We start from the raw sequence: 16591 nt of genomic DNA, 5'->3' as shown, positions 1-16591 counted from the left end.
CCATTTCTCTTTGGCTGGTAAATATCTTGATAGATAGCACAAATAAATAAATAAATAGATATAAGCATATATCGTTATGTTTTTTCTTTTGAAGTCTGTGAGTATTGAGAGCTTGGTTGTTATTTATCCTTGGCCGTTCCTCTTATCTCCACCTAAGATTTTTACATCTTGTTAATTGTTATCGTTGCTATCATAGTCTGCCTTGCGTTTTTAAGGCACTCTGACTGAAGTTAAACTTAAGGTGATACAAGCAGCAGCAGCAGTTTGTGAAGCTATTGTTTTATGAAGTATCAATTACCAGCAGTTTTCTCTGATTTCACTTGTATATATGGCTCTTTACTACCCTTAGATATTAGTCCTGAAAATAAGGAACAGCAAGTCTAGATGTTTTTCTACCATTATCCTCTTAAAGCTAGAGCCTGTACTATGGATGACTGGACTGATGTTACATTCTTGTCTGAAAACTACTCTAGCGAGTGAGAGAAACAAACCCCAAAATGTTATGATAGGAATAGAGTAATGCACAGCAGTGACTCCCTTTCCAGACCATTTGCCCCTCATCCAGCAGGAAGACAGCCCTAGTGTGACTGGCCAGTGCAGGAGGAAGGGAAGGTGGCTTCAGATCACAAAACCCATACAACTAGAATGAAAGTCAAATGGCTGTGGCAGAAGTTTAGGAAATAAATAATTAGTCCTGGCTTTACCACATATTCTCTATGTGACTGGGTCCATTCCATTCCATGTGCCATTTGCCTTGCTTTTCTCTGCAACAATCCTATGATGCAGAGAGGTAATAGGAAAAAAAAAAGCATCAGTGGCTGTGAGGCACTCAGCTGCTGTGGTCAGATAAGTACCACAGTGAAGGAAACTCCTCTAAGTATCTATTAAGGACAGCACTTCACAGGGCTCTTGCCCCTTCTATCCAAGGTGCATGAAGCATTCCATCAATGCCACACATATTCCTTCAATACCCCTGAGAAGCAGCGCATTATAAATCCCATTTTACAGATGGGCGAACTGACTTTTCCCCAGGTCCCAGAGTGGTTCAGTGACAGAGCTGGGAATTGAACCATTAGACATTTCCCTCTTCATGACAGCTCTGTACAATCCCAGGACTCATTTATTTTCTCTATTAAAAAAGAAGTAAACAAGTATTTTCTTTCTGAGACCCACTGAGGATGGGGGATTGGGGGGAAAATGGAAGTAAAATTAAAAATAAAATGACATAATTCCCTACTGGCCCCGAGTTGTCCAGTCTCCTTTACATTCTCACTTCTCTTTGTTATGTTTCCTTGAAGTTGAACCTCCCTGGAGAAGGAAACCTCAGAGTTTCTGGTGCCGGGGAAGAAATGCTTCAAGAAAAAGAAAAATAATCGCAGCTGCAATGTTAAAAATAAGAAGCTAATCAAAGGCAGCCCATGTGGGCGCCACTTTCATCTCTCATCTTCAAAGAGGTGCAAACAAACATTGTCGGCGTGCCAAGCAGCAGCCTCAGCCTGATGATCCCATTACTCCTCCAGCGTCCACCCTCCCTTTCCATGCTGCTGAGCCTCTAGGCATGGGACTCCAGAATCACTGCCAAGGTGGGAACCTCTAGTCACCAGAGGGGGAGCCACATATGGAATTTCTCTGTGGATCCAAATAATTTCATAACAAACATACTTGTGCCCTATAGATCATTCCTTGTCCTAGTAACAATAATAACATCTCTCATTCCCTAAGATGCTGAAAAGTCTCTAGATCAGAAGTTTTGTTCTGATGCTTTGAGGTGTTTTGATTTCCAAAGATCTGGTTATTTTAAAAAATAATATCCAGGCTATGATGGAATCCAGATGTACTTAATGCAGCAGAAGAGTGTGGGTTAGTAGTTAAAGTGATGGCACTTAGGGGAGTTTGATGTGCTGAGTCGCCTCCCAGCACTTAGGAGGACTTGCCTTGAAGTCCATGCACCTAATAGACTTGTACCTCAGTTTACCTGAGTTTACTTGCCTCAACACAAGCCTGGCTGTTCCTGCATACCCTAAGGCTTTTCGTCTAATAAGTTAACTTTGAACAAACCAGTTTAAGTATCAATAACAAGGTATAGTGTGATGCTGTGTCTGAACTGATGCAACTCAATGTATTACAGGGTCATCTTAGGTGTGGTAACACTGGAGCATTGCTCCAGAATGGGACCTGCAAAGGAAAAGCAGATCACTATGATCTGTATGGGTCAACACTGAATAATATGTAGCTCAGGTTAAGAGGAAGAAGGGTAAATAGAGTGAGAAATAAGGTGAGGAAAAGGACTAAACTCTTTCCCTCAGTATTGAGACTTTCAGTGGATGAGTGAGAGTGAAAAAAAAAGTTTGTATGTTGCCTTGCCTTGTTCAGAGCATGAGTGAAACATCACTCATGAGTACTGCCCTCCTACAGAGAGGATCCTATGGAATGAGGATGCAAGAGACCCATTAAACTCCTGGGCTCTGCCACTGCTCTTGTGCATATTCTTTGGCTGCTTCACCAGCTGCAAAACACTGATGGTTCAGATAAATGTCTTTGAAAACCATAGATTAAAAGAACTGAATATTATTTCTTGGAACTAAATTGCATCTTGATGTTGCCAGAACCTTGGTAGAGCAGACGCCTTTACCACCTTGTACCTGTCTGGGGTTTTCCTGTTTTGTTAACGTGAGTGGCATTCCAGTAGCTGCAAGAACAGTTCACTGGGGCGGTCATCCACCCACAGAAGCTCTGTGGGGCCTGCTCTGTGTTCCACAATGAGAGACTGTGAGATGGAGGGGAGGGAGTCGAATTGGATCCAGCTCATTGTAATGAGGAAAGGCTGTCCTAGCCAGGAAAGGATTCAATTAGGAGCTGGAGGAATATGGATGGTACAGGGAGGGCACCAAGACATCTGGGGCTGCCATTACTGGCAAGAATATAGATGCTTTGCATGAGAGCAGGACACAGTCACAGAGGAAGAGGAATCTGCTCCCAAGTAGCACTGATTCCCCCTCCCCTCTACAGTGCACAACAAGGTACAGATTAGACCATTACACCCAGGGGAAGCCACAGAGTTGCACTCTTTTTCATGGACAGTAGCAGGAAATCGGTGGATTAGAACCAAATGGGGGACCTTACTCAAACCAGATGTGACCCTGGGGAGATCAGAAATGCTGAGATGTTTTTGCTTTGACATATCCGCCAGCGCTGAAGGTGGGGGTAGGCTGAGGGTGGCAGAAGCCAATTAGATGCTGCTAGATTATATCATGCTGGTAATAGGCCAGCTGGGTTTTAACACAGAAAATTAGAGGAGACCATTCTGCTGCTCCATAGTCAAAACCATGAGTGTATCCCAAATTTTAGTTGGCTTATCACCTGCTTCAGCAGCAAGACTTTGGTCTGGGACTTTCACAGCCGTGCTGTTGATTTAATCACATCTGTAGGCTACAAGTTGTTGTGATCAAGCACTGTTATTTCCATTCAGCAGCCTTCATAAAGTAACTTGAGTCTGTTTGGATGGGGAAATGAGAAAATTAAAGCATCATCATATTGTAGTTGCACATGCTGTGAAGTCCATTTTAAATCCCAGCAACAAAACCACCGTTCTCTGCACCTGGATCTTATTTTGGCTCTTCTGCATCTAATTCTGCCCCCTTGCTTAATGGTAATTACTTTTCAGACCTCAGGAGACAGTGACAAGTGTAGCACTGAACTGGGTGCACATTTTGCTTAAAGACTTGGCTGTAGATTCCTATTATTAGGTGAGGTTATTTTTCTTACTTGCATGAGTTAAAGGCAAATTCTGACATCATAAGTCTCCAAAAACTCTTAAATTCTATCACTGTAAAGGCTCTGAAGTCAGGTCAGTACAAAGTAATCCCATGTATTCATTCATTTTCAGCTCTCATGCTTATAAAAGCCTGATGCGTGAGATTTTTGCTTATTTGATTCTGGTAATAATGAAATGAAATGAAATGAAATGAAATGAAATGAAATGAAATGAAATGAAATGACGGGAAATCAGTTGTTCCCCTGGCACTCTCTCTCTGTCTCTTCCTTCATCCTCTTTGTCTAAAAAAGGAGTACAAAATTAACTTCAGTTAGCATTAAATTCTTTCAGAGGCCTTGAGGACTGTGACCAGTGTGTCCTTTATTTTGTGCCAGGCCACAGGATATTTGTAACAAGGCAAAAATCCCTTGTCCAGCCTGTTTGATTCTCTGCTGCCTTAGAGGGAACAATTAGTGAATTACCCTGGATGAGAAGAAGGCTGCATTACATCAGTGTGTTTCACAAGGAACCCTGAAGTCATAGAGACTTCTTGGTGCCATACCAGCACAAGCTGTCACTCCTTAGGGTGCTGCATACCCTTATGCAAATATTACTGTCATATTTTATCTGTTGTTGATGAATATTTCTGTGGGTGAACCTGTTACTATTTTTAGGAAGCCTGCACCTAGCCAATGTCCATTGAAATCCATCACTGTTTATCTGCTGACTTTCGTAGACTTTGGGACACGAGGTTTCTGCTTAGCCTAGAAAATAATTCTGTCCTGTTATATCTGCCCCACCATCTGGAGGGGCTGGCAAGCCACGAGGAGCCTATCAGTTAGGAGCAGGGAGAATCCAACTCCTTTCTTGTTGTGTGCCCTCTAAATATCAGGCAACTTAAAGATAACTGTTTCATTGTTTTGGCTGAGTAGAGCTTTGCACCCTCCTAGCATAGGTATAAATATGAAATTTAGGGGAAGGAGTTGTGAACGCTGGAGTCGGGTGAACTGGAAAGAAGCCTGTGTCTGCCTGCAGAATGTCTCTGGCATTAGAATGTACCCAGGCATCATCCAGGAGTGAGGTGCATGGAATATGGACCTAATGATACAACAGGAGCATGTTGCTGGAGACCCTGTCAACACTCTCATGCTTTAAAGCTCTATCTGACCCCTCCCATGGAGTCTGAGGCTCTGGTTTACATTAGCCCAGATGAGATGCAGTGTTGACAGGACTCAGCAAGGTTTGCAGTGGAGTTTTGCTCGCTAGCCACCCCATGCAGTAATGGAGCCATGCATGGTGAGTGTTGCCAACTGGGTCCCTTATAAAACAGTCTGAGGGTGCAGCTTCTCAAATGATGGAGCAGAACCTCCTCCTTCCCTTTTCCCAAGAAATCTAGTGGCAGTAGCTCACAAAACCAAAAAAAATGTCAAAGAACAAGCTGGATTTAATTTTTCTTCTGATGGTGTTTGACTGGTGTTTAGCATGGAAGTTTCATACTCCACTATGAAGGCCAAATTGCCCAGTTTGTTGTCTGAGTCCCAAAAGGAATGAGTTTGTCAGCATAAGAGTCACAGAAATTCCTATCTGCGCTGTAGAATACTGTCCCGGTCCACCAGTGAGACAGTGGGAAGTGCTGTGGACTTGTAAAGACTGTTTCCTCATGGAAAGGTTCAGTGAAACAGAAGAGGGTGATCTATGCAAACGTGTATTCCACATTCTTAACTCCCTCTGCAGAATTCTTGGTAAGATTTACCCCTGAAGGTTATGTTATGAAGGCATGTTTCTCCAAGAGGGATTTATTTCGCTACTTGTTAAGTGACAAATGAAAAAACATCTGAACACTGGGATGTAGTCTTACCTTTTATGTTTCTAAGACCCTGGCAGCACCCTGTTTCTAAACTACCCTGAAAGTAGTGTATGTTTCCAAAATTAGAGTCTTTCAGACCTGAGGAGAGTTGTGAGAAGACTAAATAATCTGCAAATCAGTGCATTGTCCTGAAGAAAATGATAGTTGGCTTCTCAGTGAAGCCCTTTCCAGCCAGTTTACATAACCTTTGCTTGGAAACTAAACAGAATTGACCAATTTTGATTTATGGCAACTTCCTTTGGCATGTGTTTTGCTCTGTTTGCATCATGGGCCATGGCAGCAAAGGAGCTGTTTGTCCCACTACATCACCACATCCTGGCCAGATTCAAAAAGGCAAGGAAGGCTAGTTAGCATTCAGGAAATTGGAGGTCAAATATAATTTTTTCTATTCTGCTCTTGCACATTATCCTTTCACACTGAGAAGGAAAAGCTGAACAGAACCTCTTAGAAATTAGAAAGTGGCTTTTATCTGAGGGTCTGAAGGACTTAATAAAGCTGTGTTGAAAGTTTCTGGCTTTCTCTGGCCTGTGTGGTCTGAGCATGATAGATTTTATGCTTATGCACAGGTAGCCAGTGTTAAATGAGCTGCACAAACCCAAGACACTGAAGAAGGGCAAGAGAATTGGGAACTGATTTTAGGATGGTAGATGGAGTCAGTTGAAAAGGCAGGAAGTGCTCATTCTCCAAAACAAGGGGTTTCTTCCTTTAATGCAGGGTTGAAGAAAGACAGAGAGGTGTAAGACATGAAATACAGAGACTTTAATTCAAGACTAGGTCTGGAATTCCTGTATTATAAGCACACAATGTATAATATAGGATGAAAGTGGGGTTCACCTATGTCCAAGAGCTTAAAGTTTATTTGAGACTTCTCGTCATCTCATCTCATCTCATCTCATCTCATCTCATCTCATCTCATCTCAGCTCAGCTCAGCTCATCTCATCTCATCTCATTCCTCTGAATTAATAGATTTATTCAGTGGTTCCTACTTAACCCTTTGGGGTATAATCCTTACTTAACCCTTGTTTGGGTGTGCTGATTTTGCTTATATAATCAGGCCTTTAAATATGGTTCTTGGTTGTTGGCATCATAGCCTTCAGGAATAAAATGAAGCAAGTCTTGCTCACCAGCTGGGGTCCAAATTCTCATACGATCCAGAAACTGCTGTTCAGTGCTGATAGGATAGTTGGGTACTCCTTTCCATGAGTAGATTACCTGGAGCAACAATGTCAGTGCAAAGGGCTCTGTGGTTCCCAGTAATTATTGCAGGCACGGATTTTAGCATGGAATGGGTTAACTCAGAAATTCTCCACTATTTTTTAAGAGGCAGACACTGTGCTGGGATAATAGTGTCAAAAAGCAGGCCAGATTGGCTGGATTCAGTTCCTTGAAACAGGCAGACCTGGTATCCTCGGGGAAGAGTTTATGATGGGGTCAGATAATTCCCTCTTCATGTTAATTCTTCTCTTTGGAGTAAAGGAACAAATCTGTTAAAATGTTTGCGCAATACTTTGGGACCAACAGTTATAATTCCACTTCTTCTAATGCAAATTCATACATTTGGTGACTCACCGACACAAATCTGCTTGACTGCTTCCAGAGGGGTTTGTAGCAGGGGTGGCAGGGAAAGAGACAATCTGGTCCTTAGGTTTGAGCCCAGGCATGAGATTTCTGTTCTTTTACATACCCTTGAAGCTGGGATGGTCTGTATGGGGTGTCTGGATTTTGCTTTTGGCTTGTGCTTTTGCTGCGGCTCTTCAGCAAGACCTGACCGAAGTTCTTCACTGAGACAATGTAATTGGGACATAAGTGAATTCCAGTCAGTTCGGGAAACACATCCTTTCAGTTCCTGAAAACATGCTATTATTAATTAATGAGCACAAATACTAAGGGGGCCGCACGCCTTTCGTTCCTTGGTCTCAGACTTATGTCTCTCCATTCGTCTCTTCTTGCTAAATTTTTCAGTGTTTTTAACATCAGACTGATGTTACGTATAATTACCAACTTTGCACCAAAATTATATTTGACATGGCTTGTGTGGGAAATTAGAGCATTTCAGAGACTACAAATTCACCTGGGAAGATGAGCCAGGCAAGACAAGGCAGCGCAGAGTGGAAGTAATTTGAATATTACATGTGCCCTCCTGAAAATGCCAAAATCATTTAAATTGCTAGAAAGGATATTTTCTCTAATTAGCTGTGTGTGCTGGAGGGTTCATAATAATGCACTGGATTGTGGAAGAATGGACTGGCAGAATAGAGGCTGCCTGTGCACCATAGCAGGCAGAGACAAACTGGCAGTAGGAAGAGTCCCCTCTTTCTGCCCTAAAAAATGTTTATAAAAAATATTTATCATCCCTGCAGCTATTTACTATGATACCTCTCTTTTTAAGTGTGTAAAGAATGTGCCCAGTTACCTGGTCATCCATGCTATTGCTACTGAGGGAACCCCGGGAACAGTGCTGGCTGCGCAGCTGTGCTCCGAGCTCGGATCCTGTGCTGTTTGCTGTTTCAGCAAGCTCTGACTGCCTTAGCTCTGCTCCACCCTCAGGCATCACTGCACTGCTCTCTGACACTTCTTCAGTTTCACCGTGTCCCACAAATACAGTCTCCATTCCCCTCACTTTGCTCTTTTCTCCCTGGGGCCCTGCTGGTGATGTACTCACTTCCTTCCACAATTACAGCGATAGCCCCAGTTAGGCCAAGCCAAGTCTGTATTTTTTAATTCCTTTTTAAATTATCCTGATGACTGTAGACATTCTGGGGAGATGTATGCAGGGAGAGCAAGAGGCAGACACACTCTCACGGATCTTCTCTCTTCCTGACATTGATTGTTTAAGCACTAAACCATTTGCTGACTCTCGTGACTCTAAATGATGTGGGGCCTTTTTGAGGTTTTCCTCCCCACAGCTACAGAAACCGCACTGGAGCACGAGTCTCTCTAATGTGAGGGCTTCCACCTGTGACTGTGGAGTGAGGCTGCTGCTGGTTCCATCTCCTTTTCTGTCATCACCATTCCTGTGGTTTCTGCTTAGTTACATATTCATTTTTATAATGCAATTATCATCTTGTGGGATGAAGGAGGGGAAGACACCCTAATTAGCTGCTTAAAGCACTTTAAAACTGCATGTGTCCATGTCTTTAAAGGAGACAAAACTGTAGAATGGATGCTGTTGTACTGTACTGCATTTCATCCCAGTTCTGAGCATTGCAGGTAGCAAAATTGCACCCACATTGTCTCACCCATGCCATGGCAGTGATTTCCCTAATGAGAAAATCCACTGTCACGAGGTCTGGATCCTGTTGCTTCCTTGCACCACAAGGTATCATTTGCACCCTGGCAAAGGGGATGTAAATCATTACCCTGGTGATCAAGTGGAGAATTTTGGCTTGAGACTTTTCGGCACTGCTTTATATGGAATGAACAATAACACAAATTTCAAGACAGGGTAGAAACGGGATTTAAATTCCCCCTCACCCATATGCCTTCCAGAGATCCTGAAGTATTGCAGTCCAGGCTTGGAGGTCCAGAGACATTGTACTTCTAGTGAAATTGGTACTGGGTGCCTGCATCTCCCTGTAGAGCTGTCCCTTAGCTGCATGGAAAGGCTGCTTCATAACAGCAAAGAGGAAATAAATATTGCCTAAGGATGCCAAAGCTAATACCTGCTTTTCGGGAAACTGCCCTCACATCTTTAGTGTCCACAGAGTGGCTGGGCCTTGTGGTTAAGGTTTCAGCATGGTCCTTGGCTTGCTTCTCTCAGAAAGATGAAGAGCTGAGTTAATTTGAGAACATTACTCCTGGATCGTTCATTGATTCCTTCACTTGATTCCTGAGGACTGCAGGCAGGAGTGATGCTTGCAGTCTTCCAAAGCATACATGCCCCAGTTTGTGAACATCATAAGCCAGTTGACTTCTCTAGGTGATAACATTCTTGAAGGTTCAGTACCAGGGCTTGTATTGATGCAGTTCCATGTGTTTGGTGGTGATGACTATGTTCAGGAATGATGAAAGGTGATGAGCCCGGACAGGAAGGGAGGTGGCTCCAGGAAAACTTGAAAAACAAGAAGCATTGTTTTGTTCTGAATGTTGATCCTTTTGTGTAACTTGGGCAACTGTTTACTATTCTTGCACAGGAAAGGAGGGAAGTAGATGAGTAATCAACTCTGATTAATGACTTTGCTCATAAAGTGGTAAAGTTATATCCTCTCTCAGACCCATTTTCAAACAACCCATGGCCTTGATATTACTTTATGTCATCTTCCATATTCCTTTAGTGCAATTTCATTTGCAGCTCAGGATTCAGGATTCTTCAGAGGGTTTCTGATTTTGACCTGCTCTCTGGAAGGTGTCATTGGCCATCCCATTGCAGGACAGTAGAGAAGATGTGCACCCTTGGCATGTACTGCTCCACCTGTAATAGCAAAGCTGTCATTAAGAACAACAGGTGATGTGCTCCAGGGAGACTCCATGATGCTTTCCTTATATGATATAGCATCACTTCTAGCTTAGTTACTGTAAGGAAGAGTCCCCTGAACAAAGAACATGTGAAGATGGCAAGAATTTACTTCTGCCTCCTTGTTCTAGGTGACTGTCACTGCCACCCAAGGTTTGCCAAGTTTTCTAGCACCTGTCCTCTTCATCTACAGCATGATTCCACTAGATGGTGCCAAGAACTGTTGTGCAGTTGCAATGAGTCTGAGGCCTTTGCTTGCTTTGTACCTCAATGAGAAGATGCCTCTGGCTTGGCACACAGGCTTTTCAGGAACTGTTTCCCCAAGGGGCTCTTTCCCAGATTTGCCTCTAAATCAAGGAAGAGATTTGTGAAGTAGAAAGATATCACAGAGACAAGCTGGCATGAGGGGAGGGAGAGGAAGATTGTCTTCTGTACCATGGGCAGAATTTTCACAAGCTGTACAATTCATAATTTGTTTTATGGGATTTCTTTAAGATTTTATATTTTTTCTTTAAAGAGTGTAATTTGTAGTGAGAAGAAGGCAAATGCAACCGCTTCCCAAAACGATGGACAGTGAACTCTTCTCTGAACAGCTCTCCATGCCCTTCAGGCCTGACCTGAAGCATCTTCTCATACAGCAGCCCTGTCTAGCAGCTAGCTCCATCAGTGTATCCTTGCTCTGATTTATCACCACAGTTTTCTCCCAAACAGAGGATTCTAGCATTCACACAATTACTTTCATTTTAGGAACTAGTATCCCCTAAGACTACCTAAAATCAGCAAATTCCCTATGCCTGTCCTTGTATGAAAGACAAACACATCAATGAATCCCACTAATGTTGATCATCTCCAGAGTTCTCATTTTAAGAGCAATATCCATATTTATTTTGCTGAAGCCATTAAGCATTGTAGCTAATCTCAGGTGCTGAGAAGTGAAGCAAGTGACAGCTGGGGATGAAATCTAGCTTCAGGTGTTAACTCCTCTCCAGTTCTCAAGAGCAAATCCTCCAGAACTGTAGAACTCCTTAATTCATCTATTTCTGATGTATATCATCTCCTTAAGGAATTTCTAAACTTTGGTTGTCAATAATTCCTGACTCCTGAAGCAGACCCTTGTCTTCCAGATTATTTTAAATAAATAAATAGAGCAAGTTTGATATTTTTAAACACACCTGGTCTTTGTCTCTAGTAAATATTATTTACCTCACTTACTTTTGTGGAGTAAATGAGAAAGGCTCTGGAAAAGGTCTATATTGTGGTTTACTGTGACAGATAGTTAAAAAGCTAGATCATTACATTTTTATTTTTCCTTTTTTCCCCCCTTTTCCTAATATTTTTCCATTTCTGAATTTGCTTGTCCTTTATTTTCTGTCCAACTCATTTCTTAGCCCCCTGCTCCCAGCCCTCTGCCAATTTGCCTCCCCTACCCTCTTTCTCTGTCCTCCAAATGACTGCACAGGCCACAGCAGTCACATCTTCTTGACATCAGCCCATCAGCAGACTGTGGCTGTGTGCATATGTTGTGACAAAAGCAGTACAACCAGACAGGGAAACAGGGGGATCAAGTACCTCCTGAGGTACCTCCTGAATCACAGGGAATGAGAGACAAGAGCTGAGTTTTTTTTACAGAGGAGAATCCAGCTGTTCTGGGGGGGTGTTAGATCCAGCTGTCAGCTGAAATATTTGAAGGAGGTATTTTCTGTATTTAAAATCCTCTTCGTTCCCCCTTGCAGTGCTGCTTAATTGCAACTCATCTGCACTTTCCACTGTTACTTACATTGTGTTCTTTGCATTCCTGAGTTTAGGACTGCTCTCAAAAGCAGGTGTGGCTGTAGAAACTTCTTAGAGAAAAGGAGTCCCCTTTTCCTGCTGAGCAGGTAGTGTTGGAGCCAGAACCTGGACAAGGCAAATGGGGCCAGCTGTGCAGTATGGTGTAGGAGCCCAAGCTCCTGCAGAGGCAAGACTGAGCCCTGTCCATGAAGCTGCAGGGATGGAAAGCAGGCAGAAATGGAATGTAGCTAATGTGAGGTTTGGAAGCAACATATGGAATATGGGACAGTCTCTGCTGGAAGATGACTCTGAGATAAAACCATGCAAACAGAAACCCTCCTTACCCCCAGAAGTGCCATGAAACAAGAGAGATGGCACATGCATTGCTTACTACTGTGACAGGCAGGTATTACAAAACTTGTTTATTTATATTATTTCATGTTATTGACAAAATTGTTTATTTATATTATTTATATTATTGACAAAAGATGCTGGATTTAGTCTCCAAAATTTAGGTCTACTGTGCAGAGATCAAGAGAACAAGCTCTAAAACACCAGAAGTGAACACAGATAAAGCAAGCATTCTAAAAAACTAATGATTGAAAAGGCCTGGCTGGAAAGCATAAATGACTCTTATTTCTGTGTCTTTCCTGACTTTATCCTAGAACATGAACAAATGTACAAAACCCATTTTCTTTACTACTCATTCAGAAGTATGGAGTTTATTTCCCTAAATATCATCTTATCTTTACAGTTGGAGTAAATTCCCACCCAACCTAAAAATTGATCCTATGTTTTTCTTGAAAGAGCTTCCACAGCCACCTTGTAATGAGAACAGTGGTAAACTGCTGAGGAGCCCTTTGTGGTACTCTGTTCCATCAGCTGCTCTAATACCTTTTTGATTATCTCAGTGGACACAGATATAAATGCTGCACCTTGGATCCCTCACTTGCAAGCTATCTCCTATTTTTTTTTTCATTTTCTTTTTAAAATAAAAATGACTGCTGATGTTTATGCCCCTGTAATACATTATGTATTATTTCGTTTTAAGCGCTGCCTTTTGCATCCTGACAGTAACAATAAAATGTGAGTATGGGATTCCTAATACAGACAGACTAATGTTTCCACTGCTAGCCTTCCCTATCTCTTCTTTTTTTCTTTCTGCTCTCTAAGCACTTTTCTAAAGGCTCCTTTTATATTCCTAATAAAATTAGAGCAAAATACATCGATTTACTGGAAAAGAGGGTTTGGATTTTTTTCCTTGGTGATAGCATTTTCTCTACCACCCACCTCTTAAAAATGCTGGTGAACATTCCATATAAAAGAAATCCAGATTCTGGTTTGGGGGGTCGGGGTTTTTTTGTCTTTTTGTTGTTGTTGTTGTTTTGTTTTGTTTTGTTTTGTTTTGTCTGTTTTGTTTTATTTTGTTTTGGGGGTTTTTGGTGTTTGTTTCTGGTTGTTTGTTTGGTTGATTGGTTTTGGTTGGTTGATTGGTTGGTTGGTTTTGTTGTTGTTTGTTGGGAAGGATGAAAATGTCTTCTTGTTGTTCTTTTTTTATCATTCCCTGAAAATTTTCTCCCCTTGGTTCTGAGAATACTCTGCTTGTTGCGCCTGCCATGGACCATTTTGTCTATGCTGATCTTCTGAAGTAATTATCTTTCATTAATGCATTTTAGTCATATCTCCAAATACCCGTAAATGGCTGGTCTGCTCACAGTGGGAACTGATCTGGATGGGACCTTTTTCCTCTTTTTCCATCCACAGATTGTGCAATCCATATCGTGATGTCAGACTTCCATTTTAGTGTAACAGATTCCACTCCCCTCCTTGCCCTGCTCCTTATTTGCCTCTAAAATGAACTTCAGCCAGTTGTTCAATTGTCAGAACCAACTTGGTGATGGTGTTCCACTGATTTAGGCAACCTTACCTGAGAAATTAGTTCTGTTGTGGTTGTACTGCTGAATCCCACAGCTGTAAATTGTGCCTTGGGTTCTTGATCTCCTGCAGAAATTCGTGTTCTCATTGTTTTGCACTCTAACTGCAGCTGCCTGCTTGCAGTTACAATAAGGGGAAGGAACAATTGAAGCCCACTGAGTTTGTTCATACTCCACATCACTGGAGAGTTTTCAAAACCCATCACTGTGCTTTGGGGATTTAAGAGGTATATTTCTGAGGTATTCACTTAGTTACGAAGTAGGCTACAATCTGTCATGCTCATTTAATGAGAGAGGGGAAGAGGGAAGAGACACAATCACACACCAAAAAAAAAGCTATTTTCATTGTAACAGTTGTGTTAAAATATTGATACAGATGCATAGTGGAAAAACTTAACGAGTTGCTAGCGTTAGAAATAATGCCAGCATTAGGCATCTCTTGTGTGCAGCGTTTCCAAGATGGTGTTTAGCATTTCTGAGAAAGAGATCTCATGAGAAATGTGGAATTGCTGTACCTGGATCAGACCAGTGACACTTCAGTCTGCCATCTTCTCCCAAGGCATCTAAAGTGTCCTGCCTATAACCACAGGAGGTAGCACTGAGAGAGGCCATAGTGTGGTGAAGACCTGTCTGTTTATACCAAAAGCTTGGAGTAAGGTTGAGTGTTGAATGTTCTCAAGTGCCCTGTATACTGCATCTCTTACCAAGAGTACACTTGGAGTTCAGAACTAAGAACTTGTGATTAAGGCAGTTTGTTGGCAGACACGCTATACAATCTTGGTTCCAAACTGTTGCAAAGTTTCTATACCTTGGGTGCATCACTTTTTCTGTGCTTTATACTTACAAAATTCTTCCTCCCCCCTCCCCTTTTTCTCCATGTAGCATCCTTTGACTCTGCAGGGTTGCAAACATGACAGAAAATATTTCTTTTCCATGTGTTTTTACTGTTTTCAGTACTGTGATTCCCTGATTTTGATCAAAGCTTCATCTTCAGGCACTCAGATGCTCTTGGTGTTTTGGTTCCTTGTCAAATTGCACGTCTCAAGCCTTTCAGATGGTGAACTCTCATTGGGATGCGTGTTCCCTGGAATCCTGCAGCTTCACTTTGGGTTTAACAAAGAGATGTGGATACAGTGTAGATGTAGGCAGAAACAGAAACTTCACAGTGGCCCACAAAGTCTCTTCCAATGCTGTCCCCTAGTCTTGAGGACTTTCATTGGTTCTTACTCCCAGAAAAGTTGTGAATTAATACATTCTGCAGAGCGTAAACTAAGTCAAACAGGATATGCTGGGCTTTGTTAATGCAGACCTCTATCCATCAGAGACTCAGCTGAGACCAGTAAATCTGAGCATTCCCTTTAAGATGAAAATGAGAAAGGAATTAATTTTAATGAGTGATGTTTTTGCTGCTGCTTGCCCTGTCGTGTGTGGCCTCTGTGCAGACAGTGTGATCTGCCATGATGTCAGTGCTCTCTGATCAAACCCCTTCCAAGAGGGGATATGTTACATGTGTTTCTGTGTCAATTCCAGTCCCTGAAGAATGTTGTCAATCCATTAAGAGCCTGTCAGGCTGTATGGGGAAATGCTAGCATGAGCACAGAAGAGAGAGGCAAGCCTGAGAATAAGGAGGAAGGAAAGAATAATCTCAGCACCAATTCTGTATCCAAAAAAGACTTCCAGGGATATATTGTCTTCAGCTTGTACTCCGCAGAATGCTGTTCACTTTGCTGAATGGCTTACCAAGAAGACTTCCTAGCAGAAGAGATTTTCCTTATGATTGCAGACCATTCCTATACTGTACAGTTTGCTTGGCATCTTGCTCTTGCTTGCCAATATCTGATATTATAGAGACCTGAGGACATTATAAGTATATTGGGCTGTGCTGTTCAACAGTCTGGTTCAAACGAAATGCTTGAGCTCTATGAAGTACTAACTTTTTGAGTATCTGTAACCCTTGGTGTTACTGAAGACAGTATGGCTTTGCATAGGATTCAGTAAGTATACTGATTCCTGGTCATAGTCAAAAATCAGACAAAACTGAATTTTGTTTCATTTCCATCAGACTGTTTTTGTTTCTGTATCTGTCTCTACAGAGATCAAGAACTAGGAAATCCTGCTGCTGTGGTATCCCTTGCTGCCCCTAGTGGGCTTCTGACAATGGACTGGACTGAGAGCTGCCAAAATTGTTTTATCTTACTTTAAGTGCTATGATACTTATAAATACATGGCTCCCAAGCAGAAAGGTTATGCCTTTCTTTCTATTCGGTGTGATACCAGAAGAGGAGCATTTCATACTAAAGAAAGGAAGTGAGGTGAGGGTCTCCTGTGGGCTCAGTAGTATTTTGAACCAAGACTGAACTCAAAGGAGGATGCACAATACAGCATGTGGAGGACTCATTCCAGATTCCTGCCAACAGTAAATAAATCTTCCAAATTCTTCTCACATTTAAAATTATTTGTTAGGGGATGAAGGGCTGTAGCTTTTAATATACATAATTTCACTGTAGGTAGATCGGCACAAGCCCCTCCTTTGTATCCCCTTATGTCAAGGTTTTAGTCTGGATTATTCCTGTTCCCCTCCCCATTACCAACAAGACTTCTGCCTTCCACTGCTGAAATCTCTGTTTATTTAAGCAGGAGGGAGTGACAGCTCTATCACAAAACCTACCAAATGTCCAGAGTAGCAATGGAGTAGCAATGGAGTAGCAATGTGGAAATCGAAAGGACAAGGAGGCCGTGAAGCAGAGGGATTGCTGCAGTGCTGCCATTAAATGATCATGGGCATCGGTAAATGAGTGGCATGAAGTGTCAA

This window comes from Catharus ustulatus, chromosome 24 (assembly GCF_009819885.2).
Source record: "Catharus ustulatus isolate bCatUst1 chromosome 24, bCatUst1.pri.v2, whole genome shotgun sequence".
Taxonomy (NCBI): Eukaryota; Metazoa; Chordata; class Aves; order Passeriformes; family Turdidae; genus Catharus; species Catharus ustulatus.
Note: the sequence above shows the minus strand (reverse complement) of the source record.